This window comes from Plecotus auritus, assembly GCF_963455305.1.
Source record: "Plecotus auritus genome assembly, chromosome: 7".
NCBI classification, from domain to species: domain Eukaryota; kingdom Metazoa; phylum Chordata; class Mammalia; order Chiroptera; family Vespertilionidae; genus Plecotus; species Plecotus auritus.
In genome coordinates this window covers 21451264-21466133 of record NC_137774.1, presented here as the reverse complement: position 1 = coordinate 21466133, position 14870 = coordinate 21451264, and the positions used below count along the sequence as shown (strand labels likewise).

Here is a 14870-nt window from a genome sequence, read left to right as displayed (position 1 = left end):
CCGAGGCAACAACCAAGCCTCCCTCTGGGGGGAGAAAAACCCGCTGATAAAACAAAGGCCCCAGCAGGGGCGGGAAGAGACCTAAAATGCGCGTGCGCCACGGAACGCGCGTGCGCGTGGCGGCCGGTGCCCCAGCCCGAGGGGAGGGGTGGGAAAAGGGAGGAGCCAGCCAGGAGGCCGGAGACCGCCGTTGGGTGGGGCGCTCGCGCGCGCCCACTGGTGGCCGGAGGAGAAGACGCCCGCGGAGACCTAGCTGTCCGCCCCGCCCCTGGGGAGGCCGCGCGCCCGCTGCTCGCGCCTGCGCTCTCGGTCTCGGGAGCGCGCCCTCCGGCTGGTGCGCTCGCTCGCAGTCTCCGCCACCCACCAGCTCCCGCACCGGCAGCAGCACCGCCGCCACCGCCGCCGCCGCCACCGCCGCCCACCTTCTGCCGCCGCCACCACAGACACTGTCTCCTCTACTGTCCTCGCCCTCTGTCTACTATCAGGTAAGCGCAAGGCTCTAAATTGTGCCTCCCCGTCCACCCCCTGCGCCCGCATACCGCTGGCTCAGAGATGGGTTTCATGAGGTGGACGTTGGTGGGCGGCAACGGTGGGGGCCACTCCCTGTGCTCTCTTCCTTCGGGAGCTAGGTCTGGGGTTGCTTGGAAAGGGACCCATGCAAGGGATGCACACGTGCGTGTAAGAGTGTGTGTGTGTGCACAGGTGTATGCATGTGTGCGCAGGTTGCGCTTGTGTGTGCGGGTGTGTGCATGTGTGTGCGGGTGTGTGCATGTGTGTGCGGGTGTGTGCTGGGGGTTCCACACGACCTGCTTCGCGCGGACCCAGACAGAGGTTGTGCCCGCAGGGTGGGGCGCGGATGGCGGTGACCTGGGGGAGGGGGCTGCCATGCACTCTGGATCGCTCCTTTTGCCGCAATGGGCGTGTGTCTATATGTGTGTGTGGCGGGGGGGTCCAATGACGACCCCCAAAACCGAACCTGTAATCCGTTTTCTCTGTCTCGCATTGCCATCGGCTCTAAGGAAGATATGGATCGGGTTCTAGAAGAGATGACTCCCTGCCTGCCCCTCCCTTCACCTCCCAGGCAGCGATTCCAATGGGGCTTTCGCTGCCCCTGATTTAAGGCTGTGGTCCATCCCCTCCCCGTTTTCCTCCTTCAGAAAACCGCTGGGGACATTTGGGGGCTGGGAGTGGAATCGGGGAGATGGGGAGGGGTCCAGGCGCTGTCACTTTAGTTGCCCTTCCCCCTGCACGCGCCTGGCGCCGAGACGCGAGCAGCGCCGTGCCCGAGAAAAGGTGGTGCGCGGATGCCAATGTGGAGGCTCCGAATGGCATGGGTCACCTGGCCTTGTGCTATGGAAGGTCTCGGCCGCAGCCGGCCCGACTTGCCGGGCTCACAGCCTCCAGCCGGCGCGGGGGCTGCAGGTGCACCTCCGGGTGGCCCCTTTCTCTGCGCTGCGCCGGGCGTCCGGGTGTGCGCTCCCTGCCGGAGGCGCGGTGCCGGCGCGCAGGGCTCGCCCCTCACTGCGGCAGTGGGTGTGGACCCGGGTGGGCGAGAAGGGGGAGGGTAGACTATGCCTCCTCCCACTACCACCCCCTCTTTTTTTCGCCTCCAAACGCGAGGTGCCATCTTTTTACCGCGTGTCACTTCTTTACGGTACCATGCCAAGCCGGGTGGCTAGGCTTCGGAGGACAAGACGGGACTGTTATTAAGGAGGGAGGCGGCAATCGGCGCTGAGATCTTGGCGTTTTGCTGCTACGGGGTTGAGCACTGGACGGTCACCCGGGATCTTCCTGGGGGCTCGCGGCTTTGTTTGTGGGGCTAATGTAAGCAGTGTTGCCAGCCTGGGTTTTTGCCTTTTATTCTATAAGGATGTTTAACCAAGGTACCCTATCCCTCCGTGCTTCGCCCCTTATTTCCGAGCTCTTTGTTAGATCTCGGGGCTTGCTGGGATCGATGAACTCGAATCACGGCCCCGCGGTCACGCGTGGAACGGGCGTGACACCGAACAGCCCCTCCCGGAGCCGGGCCGCGAGCCAGGGAGCATCCACCGACTGAAGGGGTGGGATTCTAGGTCCCCGCGCGCGCTGTGAGGGTGTCCGCGAAGGGACGACGCCCCACCCCATACCTGGAGCATTCTGGTGGCCACGCCCCACCAGGCTGCCCACAGAGGAGCACCAGCCACCCCCGAGTGTGTGTGGGGGGGTGGCACTCAGGCGGGCCCCTCTCTACTTCGTGCCCTGTTGCTTCCCCAGGAGGGAAGATGTGAGGAGGGGGCATGAGGTTTCCTTCGGTGCTGCGAGCCACACCCATTTCCCCCCTAGCAGACTTAGAGGGGCCCGAGGGGCGGTTGCCTTGGAAACCACAAGCGTCTTGAGACCGGCCTTTAGGCATAACCCTGCCCCTTCTAAACACAGATCAAGAACCTTGGGGTGCACGAAGCCGCGCCTGGGGGAAGGGGGGACTATGGAGAGAGGACCCCAATCCTGAGCCTGTGGCTCTTCCTAATTGGCTTCCTGTGGCCACAGCCACCAGATAGGCGTCCCTGAGGTATGTGTGGACAAGCACTATTTTAGAAACGTGCGGGATTTTTCACTTAAGAGCCCGAATTCACTGTCGCCCTTGAACCGGGGAAGGAGGGAAGAAGGATGGCTACTGACGACCCCTGGCGAACAAGGCTGAGGCTTGCCCTCCTGTAATGAGCCGGTCCACGCGGCTCTCTGGTTAATTCTATTGCTGAAAACTGGTGGTGTGTGTGTGTTGGGGGAGGGGGGCGGGGGGGCGGAGCTCAGTTCTGAGAAGGAGAACATTTTAGGGGCCAAATCATCCAAGCATGCCGCGCAGATGGAACCGAAAGTCCTGGGAATGGCTCGCGTCGGGGTCTAAGAGTGGTAGAGACTCAAGGATGGATCGAGCATCTCTCCCTTCTCTCGCCATCCCACCTGGCCCCGAGCTGGGCGTGAGATTGCGGTACCAGACAGACAGACAGAGGTTCTTGGGGCAGACCGCAGGCAGAGGTCCCTTCCTGTCGGTTACCGGAGAGTGTTTAGCCCAATGCCGGGAACAAAGCACAGTCCACGCGTCCGAGATTTCGTCGATTTTGGAATCTGTTGCCGGTTTGATGGGGCGCTCCGGGTTCCCAAAGCCTGGGGGCTGTTAATAGAGGAACCCCGGGAGCGGGGTTCGGGTCCTTCATACGCCGGGGAGGAAACGACATCCCTGGCTCTGCGCTGGAGGATGTGGAGGGAGGTAGCGTTTGCGCCCGCGCTCAGCCAGCCGCTGCGTCCCCAGCAGGCAAGGGCTATTTTACGCCTCTGAAGACCCCACTTGGCCTCTGGCGCTCAGGAACCTGTAACTGCACGCCCGGTCGGTCCGGATTGGGACGGATGTTGGCACCTGGGACAGCGACTGGCAGACCTGCCCTTACAGCCACCTTGAGTTTAGGCTCAGCAGGATGGCTTTGAGTTTTATCTGATCCCTGTCTCTCCAAATGGTTCATCCTACGACAGAACGAGAAATGCCTTTCCTTCCATAATTAATTAAGGTATTATTTTACTTTTAAAATGTTTATTGTTGAAAGTATTACAAATGACCCCTTTTTTTACCCATTGACCCCCTTCTACTCAGCACCCACCCCCCGCCCCAGGGTATTCTTTTATTTTTTATGATGCTGCTGATGTTTATCCATTCCCCCATCTCCAAACCCTTCCTCTGAATGAATAAATAACCACACACACCCCTCCACCCCCAGTGTCCAGTCCCAGTGACTCTTGAAGCTAATCAGTTCCTTCACCAGCCTTTGCTTCTGTAACAGGTTTACTGCAGTAACCTGGCTTGACCCTTTGGGGTTAGCCTTCGGACAATTTGGGGAGGGGTTTGTTGGCTTTGCTGCTGCTGTTGTTGTTTTTGGATGAGTGACAGTCTATAACGATGAGTCCCTAACCTGGTCTGCATATGCCCATCATGGAAGGGCATGGCTTTTAAGTGGTTTCTAGTATCAGGCACCAATCCCCTGAGAGGAACAAAAGAAATGGATTCGTCCCACAAATCGCAAGAAGAAAACACAGAATCCATTTCCTTGAGGAAGGGTCAGATTTATTCCTTTAGGAAAAGGACCCCTTTTATTGAACATGCTCTTTTGCCCATGTGCCCTTTGAGATCAGTGCCAGCCTGCAGATGTAATAGGATTGTGGTGCCCTTTCTTTAGGCTGAAATTTTTTTTCTGTGCCTTTAACATCGGTTTATGAAGCTCATTTGCTGAAAATTTTAGAAATTGTGTTTTATTCCACCCTCCCTCAGCATTTGTCTATGATTTGAGTGGCTCCATAGCTGTGCATATGAACATGTGTTAGTTTTCTAAGTGAAATTGTGATAGTTTTCCAACTAGGCTGTGCCTTCTATTTAATTAGTATCTTCTTTACTCCCACTTGGAAAAAGAATTACTCAAAGGCAAATTAAAACAGCTTTAGGGGCTTAATACAGTGCTGGACATACAATAGGTATTTTGGCCCATACTCATTCAACAAACAAATGGATAAGATGGGAAAATGCAGGTCAATAGGTGGAGAAGAAAAAGCAGAATGGGAGGTGAGTTTTACTCAAGGTCATGGCATCAGGAGGGTTTGGGGACAAATCCAATCCAGTTTGGCCCCCACTCTGTATTTAAACGATATTGGAAAAGCTGCCTGTGCCGCTCTGTGCACTTCACGCCCTCCCTCTCCTCCTTCCCCGAACCTTCGACCTTCTCACGGCAGCACTTGCTGTTTATGGCCCCAGAGCCTGGTCCTCTCTGGTCACTTCACCCCAGGGGAAGGAGGACCCTGCCCTGCCGCCTTTGCAGCTGCAGGAGGTCGGAGGGGAGGGGAGGGGAGACAGAGGTGGGAAACCCCATTTGCCTCTGTTCCTTCTACTTCCTTCCACCCTGCTTCTTTCATCTTCCCATTTCAGAGACCCCCAACCCCTCCCTGAAGCGCCCACCTTACTGATGACTCCTAAATTGCCACCCTAGGTGCTTCCCTAGTGACTTGGAGCTGGCTTAGGAATTGGTGGTCTGCAGCAGGAGACAAACCCTCTCACCTTGCAAAGGTGTTGCTGCCCAAGAATTATTTTCCTGTCTCCAGGTGCCATACTCTTGCCACCTCTGCCAGCTTCTTTTCCTGTACAGATGACCCCCATCTGAGTGTGAGAGACAGTGTAAGGCCAGCCCAGGATGGTTTTTGAGCTTTTGGGGTTCTTTGATTAGGAAACATTCTTTAAGTATGCAGCTAGACCTGGCAACCACAAAATGCAAACTTGAATGACTTCCAGGTGGATTATTTTAATTGTTTTTTCTTTGTTGCTATTTCAGCAGGCTCTGAGTGTGCCCCAATCAGGAGCACTATAGAATTAACCCCTAGAAGTGTCTTTTGTGCTTCAGCTATGCAGGGAGATGTGTGAGTGCTTTGAGGGCAGATGGTGGTTTTTCCTGGATACCCAGTGCAGGTCAATGTCCTGCAAATGTAGAGAGAGACGTTAGGTTTGGCCTAGTGCACTCAGAACAGACCTCCTGAGTGCAAACCGTGGCTCCTTGCCTCACTGTGGGACCGAAGCCATGTTGTTTAGCCTTTTGGGGCTTTTGGAGTTTTTCATTGTCTGTAACTTGGGATTCAATAGTACCTCTCCCAAGGGTGATGCAGTGCTTAGCCCAGGGCCTGGTACTTAGGAACTGCTCAGTAAATGGCCTTTTTGGCAGCAACATCTGGATCAACACTGGTGATTGGGTAAGTGTACAAAGGCGTCCACTGACCCTAGTGATGGAATCAGTTGTATCAGATAAATCCTTACACTGCATAGGGATCAGGATGGGAAAAGCAGGCAGCTGCCCAGCTCCCCTGGAACCAGGCATTGTTGTTTGGGTGGAAGTGGGCCCCCCCAAAAAAATCGCACACACCCATGTTTAAATGTACACACAGGACCTTGCCACAGGCGAGCAGAGTGACTTATCATCTGTTGTCCCCGCTTCTGTCCTCTTCCTTCCTGAAATCCGCTCCACGCCAGGAATAGACTGTGTGCTCTCCATGCCAGCCGGAGCTGAACCGCCCTCCCTCCCACCCTCCTGGGATTGGAGACCTGGTTCAGCATCTTGGGTTTAGGGATCTTACTAATTTACTCATTGACTACCAAGTGAGCACTGATGGGGGCTGAGAAATAATGGAAATAACAGAAGGCAGTGGAGGAGAGATTTTTACAAATGAAATGTTTGAGTGTTGATGTCAGTAAACCAGCAAGCATGCTTCATGGTGGACAGTTCAGAGTAAGTAGAAAATGTTAAATAAAGCAAACGCTAGCCCTTGCCAGTTTTGCTCAGTGGATAGAGCGTCAGCTTGCGGACTGAAAGGTCCCGGATTCGATTCTGGTCAAGGGCACGTACCTAGGTTGCAGGCTCGATCCCTGGCCCTGGTGAGGGCATGTGTGGGAGGCAACCAATAGATGTGTTTCTCTCCCATCCATGTTCTCTCTGTGTCTCTCCCCCTCCCTTCCATTCTCTCTAAAAATCAATGGAAAAAAATCCTTGGGTGAAGATTAACAAAAAAAAAAAAAAAAAAAAAAGGCAAACTCGACAGAGAACTTCAAGTATTTGATAAGCACAGTCATATCTGATTAATCAGTTCAGCTTAAGAAGCCTTCTTACCATGAAATGAAGATTGTCATAATACATCAGTTTTTAAAAAGTCATTAAAGCAGAAAATCATAAAAAGGGATACATATATATTTCAAACATTTTACTTTAACTTAAACTGGATAAAAGAACATTTATCCCCCTGTCTTTTTTTTAATTTAAATTATTTATTGTTTAAAGTATTACATAAGTCTCCTTTTCTCCCCCATTGACCTCTCCCCAAACCCCCTGTGTTTTTTTTTATATAGGGCCAAGCCTTCTCTTGGTGTGTGGTCAGCTGGTTGAAATTCCGATTGTTTTTGTGGGTGTGTGTGTGTTTTACCTAAGCCATACTCATAGTGCATTGCATAGGACTGCTGATTTAACTTTCTTGGAAAAAGAAGTTACACTGAGGAGTAATCTAGAATCCCTCTAGAGTTTTACTATTATTTTATGGTCTTTATCCCATTTGACAGTATAAAAAAATTAATGATTTTAAGAATCCATCTTTTGTTTAATATTTGTGTTTCATCAGCTGGCACCTTACTTAAGTTATATGACTGTTGTAACCACTATGAAGGACCGAGAAGGTTGGCTGTGGTAGGAGGGGACTGGCTGTGGAGGTCAGGCCCTGTGGACCCAGCCTTGAATATTTCTAGCCCTTCACTTCTGCTTCTTACCCGGTATCAGTTAGGAGACAGCCTCGTGTGAAGACCCGCATGGCGCCCTTTTCCTGTCTTCCAGGACTAGCACAGCACTTTGAATTCATTCACATAGAATCCCAACTTAAGGGGCATTGCAAAATTTCTGCCGAGGACTCAAAATAAATGAAATTCCCTTAGAATACTAACTCCCCTAAGTAAAGGAGTTTTAGGTCAAGGTCTAACACTTGAAAAAAAATGTTTAAGATCATCGAGTTAGAATTAAATCTGAAGCCATTGATAATGATGTTTCATTCGTGGCCCTCCTGTGATCTTGTCCACTCCACTGCTAAATGGAACATAATTATCTCTGGAACCAGCTGTTAGTTTTCAGCCTATGGCTCAGTTTCCTGGTTCCCAGGAAGGCTGGGTGATGTTGTCTTGGGACCTAAGTCCGCCGTTGTGCTACAGAAAGTCCAGGGATATACTTTCATCCTTGTGTCCTCCTCCCCTGGACACCAAGGATATTAAAGGAGCCCTGGGTCCATAATCACCTGTCATGTGATGTACAGCCAAAAAGAAGGGCTGGGAAGGAGCGAGCTGTTCATGGAACCATGGAACCTTGCCCCGCTCCCAGCATAAAGGCCAGCTCTTCCCCCTGAATTAGAACCGTTGTTCTAAATTATGTGTCAACAGAATGGTCTTGGATCAAAGCCAATGCCAACATTATTTATCGGTCATTTCAGAGATGCTTATTTTTAATTGTTCTTAATTGGAGAGTGACACCAAACCATTATCTTACCTCACCCTTCTCCCATGGCCTCCCCTCAAAAAGAGGTTTATTTGATAATTAATCATCTAAAGACAAATGTTTGCCCTAGCCGGTTTGGCTCAGTGGATAAAGCGTCAGTCAACCTGTGGACCAAAGGGTCCTGGGTTCAATTTTGGTCAAGGGCACGTATCCCGGTTGCAGGCTCCTCCCAGGCCCTGGCCCCTGGTCCAAGTGCATGCAGGAGGCAACCAATTGATGTGTTTCTCTCACATTGATATTTCTCTCTATCTTTCCCTCTCTCTTCCATTCTCTCGGGTGAGGAATAAAAAACAAACAAAGAACAAAAAAATAAATAAATAAATAATAGAGCCAAATGCTTAAATGCCCAAGAGAAAGTTTCAATTTAAAGAATCTCTTTGGTTTAAAATATAAATGCTTATAAATATTACAGTTACATATCATATATATTTATGAAAGTATAAATATATATTTACGTGTGAATATTCATTACCTCATATTTTTGTCTATCTGGATTTTTTATATTGGGTTGAGCTGAAAACTGAACAGCTTTCAACTTTAGTATTGGTAATGCATCAGAATTTAAATCAACATGTTAATAAGCCAAGCCAGGGTTATATATACAAATAAAACAGTTATATATGACCTGCTACGTTGGGACACAGTAATAATTGTAGTGTAGATCCATATGAGCCTGTCCCTCTCAAAGCTGCCCATTGTGGAGAGTCACCAGAAGTAGCTGTTTGGGAGAGTCACCAGCCCTTCTGCCGTCCACTTTCTGTCTTGTCCCTTCCCAGATACCGGGGAAATTTTACCCTGGCCCCAACTTGCCACCAAGCAGATTCTGCCTGTGCTGTCACATGAGGCCAGCTTAGAAACGAAGGATTTCACAGAACATCCCTAAATCCACTCGCATAATGGACTGATTATGCACAAACGCACCTGAACCTTCTTTAAACCTATTTAATCTTTTCCCTGGGGTTAATCCTGTGGGGATAACGTGCCTCCTGGGTGCCTCTCCACTGGGTTCACATCTTCCTCCTCAGGCTCTGAAGCCCCGCCCTTCTTAGCAGACACAGGAAGTGATGGCTGCACTCTGTTCCCTGCAGAGTGTTAATAAAGATGGAATAAATTGACATAAATCCCTTTCAATGTCACGAAAGTGCTATAAATAATTATAAACCAGCGTTTGATATCTGATGGGAAATACAGCAGAAATTTTTTTTTTTTTTGACTGGTGGGATTCATGTTATAAGTTGGCAATCTGGGCCAAGTTAAAAAATATATATATTTTATTTTTTTATTTTTTTTAATACATTTTATTGATTTTTTACAGAGAGGAAGGGAGAGGGATAGAGAGTTAGAAACATCGATGAGAGAGAAACATCGATCAGCTGCCTCCTGCACACCCCCACTGGGGATGTGCATGCAACCAAGGTACATGCCCTTGACCGGAATCGAACCCGGGACCCTTCAGTCCAAAGGCCGACGCTCTATCCACTGAGCCAAACCGGTTTTGGCTATATATATTTTAGGATCTTATCATTTATTGCCAGCAAGACTGAATTCCAGAATTTGGCCAACCCCTCATGTTGTGGGCTTCTGCTATCCCCACTGCTTGGGCTGGCCAAGCCCTGAATGTAATTGCAACCTTACCTTCCTATTTACCAACTAAGAGGCTTGTGGCAGAGATTAAAATTTCCTGATGTAATGTTGTATGTCAATTACACCTCAATAAAAACAAATTCTCCTATTAATGGGCAGAATATAAGATTTCCTGTGCCTCCATTTTTCCATTTGTAAAACAAGGATTATGCAATCTCCGCCCCCCTCCTCAGAATAGCCAATAATGTGGCCTCACGGGATAGTCACAGAACTGAAATAAAATAGTCTGAGAATTCCTTTGGGCTTCTCAGAATACAGTTGCCACACGGAGGGGTATGCCTCCTGGGGCCACAGTCAGGTGCCCAATCTGAAGTCTCCCATGGGCTGAGTGGAGCCTGACGTCTGATATAGTGCAGCTGCCACCACCTCCCTCCCTTAGCACCAGCCAGATGGTGCCGACTGGATCCCAGGGGTGAGCCCCTGTCAGCAGGACCCAGGCCGGGGATGGATGCACAGACAGCCTGGTCCATCCTGTGCTGGCCTGGTCTGTCCCCTTTTTTTGGAAAGGAGCCCCAAAGCCAGGGTGCAGGACAGGGCCGAGGGTGCCCTTAACGTCACCGTAAGTGATAGCCACCCCCTGCCAATGCCGACTTCTTCAGAAAGGGGCTGGGACTTCCTTGGCTGGTGTGACTCTCCATGGAATTTCCTGGGAGCCTTTCAGTTTTCTCAGGAAGGGTAGGGGTTCAGTTTCCTCCTAATCAGACTGGGACTTGGTGAAGAAGCTCATCTTCTAATTATGCCCAGGGGGCAGCCTCTTCCTGCCACTCAGTGTTTAGCACATGACGGGAATCGATTAAGGCAAGGGTGATTAAATTAAAGGCCGGATTTGACTTTGATGGTATAATAAATACTCTGATGGCTGGTGGTGAGAGACAAGGTGAAGGCTCATTCATTGAACCAATTGCACTTGGAATTTGCATTGAGCTGGAGCTGGCTGCAGCCGCTCACCTCTGCCCTGTGCCTGGAGGGTATCTCGTGAACATGGATGGTGGGAAGTGTTTCAGGGCATGTGGGTCACCCCCTCTTGACAACAGCTGCTCTACTCGTGGCTGTCTTGAGCAACATTCCTGGGCGTCTGTGGGCCCCACATCATCACCCCCCCCACCTCTCCCACTCCCCCCACCCCCCCCCCCCCGCCCCGCCACCTTGTTATCCTGCTCTCCCCAAAGCTACCCTCGTTACACCCTGGTCCCTTCCACTTTGGTCATTGAAACCCGCCATCTTCCCGTCCCCATGTGGCAGATCTTGGAGTCTTAAACTCTTCTCTACCTACATCTTAGAACAGCCTTAACTATCAGTTCCTTCCTCCTAGACATGGCCCTTCCCTTTCCAACTTCCATCCTCACCAGTTCTAAAAGGAACGTGGGCCTTATTATGTCACCCTCAATGATTTTGGAAACAATAATGAATTGTTCCTAATTTCAACTCCAAAATTCACATCCAATCCACTTTGCAAACCATTGCCAAATTGTTCGCCCCAGAGTGGCCCTGTCATGTGCCCTGCCCCGTCCAAGCCCTGTCCTTGACTGGGGGTCTCTGCCCCTTGCTAAGTTACACCAAGACCCACCCTGCACTGCCCGCCCTGGCCCCCATGCCTCTGCTCAGACTCCCTGCCCAGTCAGTCCTAATGGTCCAGTCCCACTGCTGGCCAGCCTGCCTCTTGGCCCCTTCATAGACATCATGCTCTCTCTTCCCCTCCCCCCTTTTAAATCACCCTGACCTTCCCCAGTCTCTGTCCTGCCTAAAGCAGTTGTTACAGTCAACAAGATCTGGAGGCCTCTCCACTTTTCATCTCTCACCAGTCATCAGCACCGCGGGGGTTAAGGCTTAATTATTTTCCCTCCTGCCTTGAGTGCAGAGCTCAACTCCCCACTGGCTCTGGGTCCTTGGAGGGCAAGGCTGTGTTTTATAGGGCTTTCCTGCTCCCGAGTGCCTTGCCTGTCACAGAGCTGGGCTCCTACGAAGCTCAAAATAACTACTCTCAATTCATGCAATTGGATGCTAATAAATCAAATAGGCTGATATTAGATGAGTTTTACCTGTTTAAATAAAGCAACCCCTCCACCTACGAGTACATGGTTCTATTTATTGCTCTATATGCTTGAAAATAACAAAAATCACATTTCCTTCAAGATAGTCTATAATTGTTGCTTTGCCCTACTTCAGGCCAACTTACACCCCTTGTTGGTCCAAATTAGTTTTGCTGTATGAAGATGCTGATAATAATGGTAGTCGCAGTTGCATTTCTTTTAGTAAAAACATGGTCTCCTGTCACCCTCACTCCCCCACAGGCGGGGATTCTCATCCTCCTTGTGCAGAGCAGCAAACTGAGACCCAGAGCTGTCACAGCTGTGGAGGGAGCCAGACGGCACCTCAGCCCAGGACCTCGCGCTGCTGCCTCCACGTCCTCAGCGCCTGCTCTCAGGCCCCGCCCTCCACGCCAGTGCCAGCAGACAGACATGCCCTCAGTGCCAATGACCATGGGGGCCGTGCCCTCCAGCCCCCGTGAATGGGTCACATGTAACCTGAGCCTGGAGAAAGTATTTTAAACCGAAAGCTAGCCTCTAAACTGGGCCACTAAATTTGGTTCTGTCGCCGGTGACGACAGAACCAAATTTAGTGTCATGGGCAGGTCCACACTTATCAAATCAGAGAAGCTCGTTTTCTTCCAGCTCAGACAAAGCACGAATAATGTTCACACCCCCTGCACCTCCATGGAGGGGTACGGATGACTGACCAAGGCTGGAAAGCGTGGCCGAGAGGAGCCCAGTACACAAACCCAGGGATGACACTCAGATTCCCAGGCAGTGTCCACAGGGAGAAATTTCATTCAAAGAGGATGGTTTCCTTGGGCCAGGCAGACAGAACAAGCACCCTGCTGTTAGGAAAAAGGGTCACAGCTAAGCGGGTGGGGGCTGAACCTGCATCACCCAGGCTCCTGGGTTACTGCCTCACCTCCCCCCACAACCCCGCCCTTACTCACAGTCCACTTTCTTTTCCGCCTGTCTGCACCAGCACAGCCACACTGTGGGGCCAGGAAAATGGGGAGTGGTGGTGAACAGAGACGAGAAGGTCAGACCTGGCTAAGTAACACATCTTGTAGTACAAGTCATTTTTCTCTAATTAAAAGCTAAAATGGTTGCTAGAATTTAGAGATAATTAATAATTAATTGGATGTCTCTCTAAGCTACTAGTTTTAAAGCAAATTCGTTAAAATGTTCTGCTTTCACATTACTAACACCCATTATTTTGTGTTTAATTTCCACAGTTTGTCTGATCCCGCGTTTTTGGGGCTTCCCCAGGGAACCAGGCTCCCCACACATTCATCAGTTGGGCGATGTTTTATTCACCTGTGTTCCCTCAGTGCCGGGCACAGCTCGTGGCACAGCATAAACACTCAGTAATTGTTTGGTGAATGCATGAATGGATAAGTGGGTTCAATACTGATTAAAAATTAAGGACTTTCCTAAAGAGACCTGGGACAGAAAGAGAAACAGGTACATTGTATACTTGTTCAGCCTTCTACTTGCTTGGAGGGAGGGCGGGTACAGGTCTGCATTTGGAGTTTGGAGTGCTAACCATGGAAATACATGCACTATTTATCTTTAGACTAATCCAAGCCTTTAGATTCTGAAAACCAGAATGACACCATATACCATGAGCCCTATTTCAAAGACAAAAGACCTTGGCCCGGCCAGTGTGACTCAGTGGTTGAGCATCAAACTATGAACCAGGAGGTTTCGGTTTGATTCCCGGTCAGGGCACATGCCTGGGTTGCAGGCTTGATCCCCAGTGTGGGATGTGCAGGAGGCAGGCAGCCGATCAATGATTCTCTCTCATCATTGATGTTTCCAGCTCTCTCTCCCTCTCCCTTCCTCTCTGAAATCAATAAAAAATATATTCTTTTAAAAGAAGAGAAGAGAAAAAAGACCTTGATGAGTAGGTTTGGGTCTGTGGTCTGGTCCCCACACTCACATCACTGAGGAAAGATGGTGAGCAGTTGAAAGCAAACCACTTAAGTCCCTACCAGCTCAGCCTAGGGAGGGTTGTCAGATGCAGCAAATTAAAACACAGGATGCCAATCCATGTGTCTCTCTCACATTGATGCTTCTCTCTCTCTTTCCCTCTCCCACCCCCTCCCTTCCACTGTCTCTAAAAACAAATCAATGAAAAAAATATCCTCAGGTGAGGACTAACAAAAACAAACAAAACATGGGATGCCTAGTTAAATCTGGATTTCAGATGAGCAGCAAATATTTTTTAGTGCAAGTAGTGCTACCTAGTGTTCCTCAAAGATATCAGATATCAAAGATAACCCCAGAACCTGTGCATGTGACCTTATTTGGGGAAGAATCTTTGGCAATGTGATTAAATTAAGGACCTTCCGATGGAGATTGTCCTGTATTATCTGGATGGATCCTAAATGCAATCACCTGTGTCCTTAGATGAGCAAGGCAGAGAGATTAAAAACACAGAAGAGGTGTCCTTATCAAAAGAGGAAGTCTGGAGGTGGACACACACACAGGAAGAACACCACATGAAGATAAAGGCAGAGATCAGGGTGATGCTTCCACAAGCCAAGGACCCCACAGATTGCCAGCAAACCGCTAGAACTAGGCAAGAGGCATGGAACGGATTCTCTCTCAGGGCCCTCGGGAGGAAAGCAATTTGATAATTTGATCTTGGACTCTAGCCTCCAGAACTGTGAGACAATAAATGTCCATTGTGTGAGCCACCAGAAATAATAAATAAAAATAAGAGCACAGCAGAGAAGATGATGTGAGGACGGAGACAGATGGACATCGGTGAGAAGTAGATGCCGACAGCCACCAGAAGCCGGAAGAGGCAAGCACAGGACTTTCTAGAGCTTCCAGAGTGTGTGCGGCCCTGCCAACACCTTGATTTTAGCCCAGTAATACTGATTTCGGACTTCTGGCCTCCAGAACTATGAGAAAATAAATATCTGTTGTCCTAAGTCACTCAGTTTGTGGTAATTTATTATAGCAGCCACAGGAAATTACTACAATAAGTATGTCCCATGCAATCTTTGGGACATACTTGACTAAAAAAAAAAAAAAAAAAAAATTATTTGTTGTTTATCTCAAATTCAAATTTAACTGGACATCCTGTATTTTTTCT

At 49.8% G+C, this 14870-nt stretch overlaps 1 protein-coding gene across 22 annotated transcripts in view; it reads left to right on the top strand.

Annotated features, from left to right (window-relative positions):
* Positions 1–218: 218 nt before the first annotated feature.
* The window catches only part of MAPT (microtubule associated protein tau), a 78746-nt gene continuing 64094 nt past the window's right edge, over positions 219–14870 (top strand). For 11 of the 22 annotated variants that reach the window (XM_080680714.1, XM_080680720.1, XM_080680709.1 and 8 more), the window contains exon 1: positions 309–485. The gene's annotated coding sequence lies outside the window, so the exon portion shown is untranslated. Of the gene's footprint in view, positions 486–2836; positions 3543–14870 lie in introns of those variants that run through there. The other 11 variants (XM_080680715.1, XM_080680710.1, XM_080680706.1 and 8 more) reach the window with 6 other exon arrangements.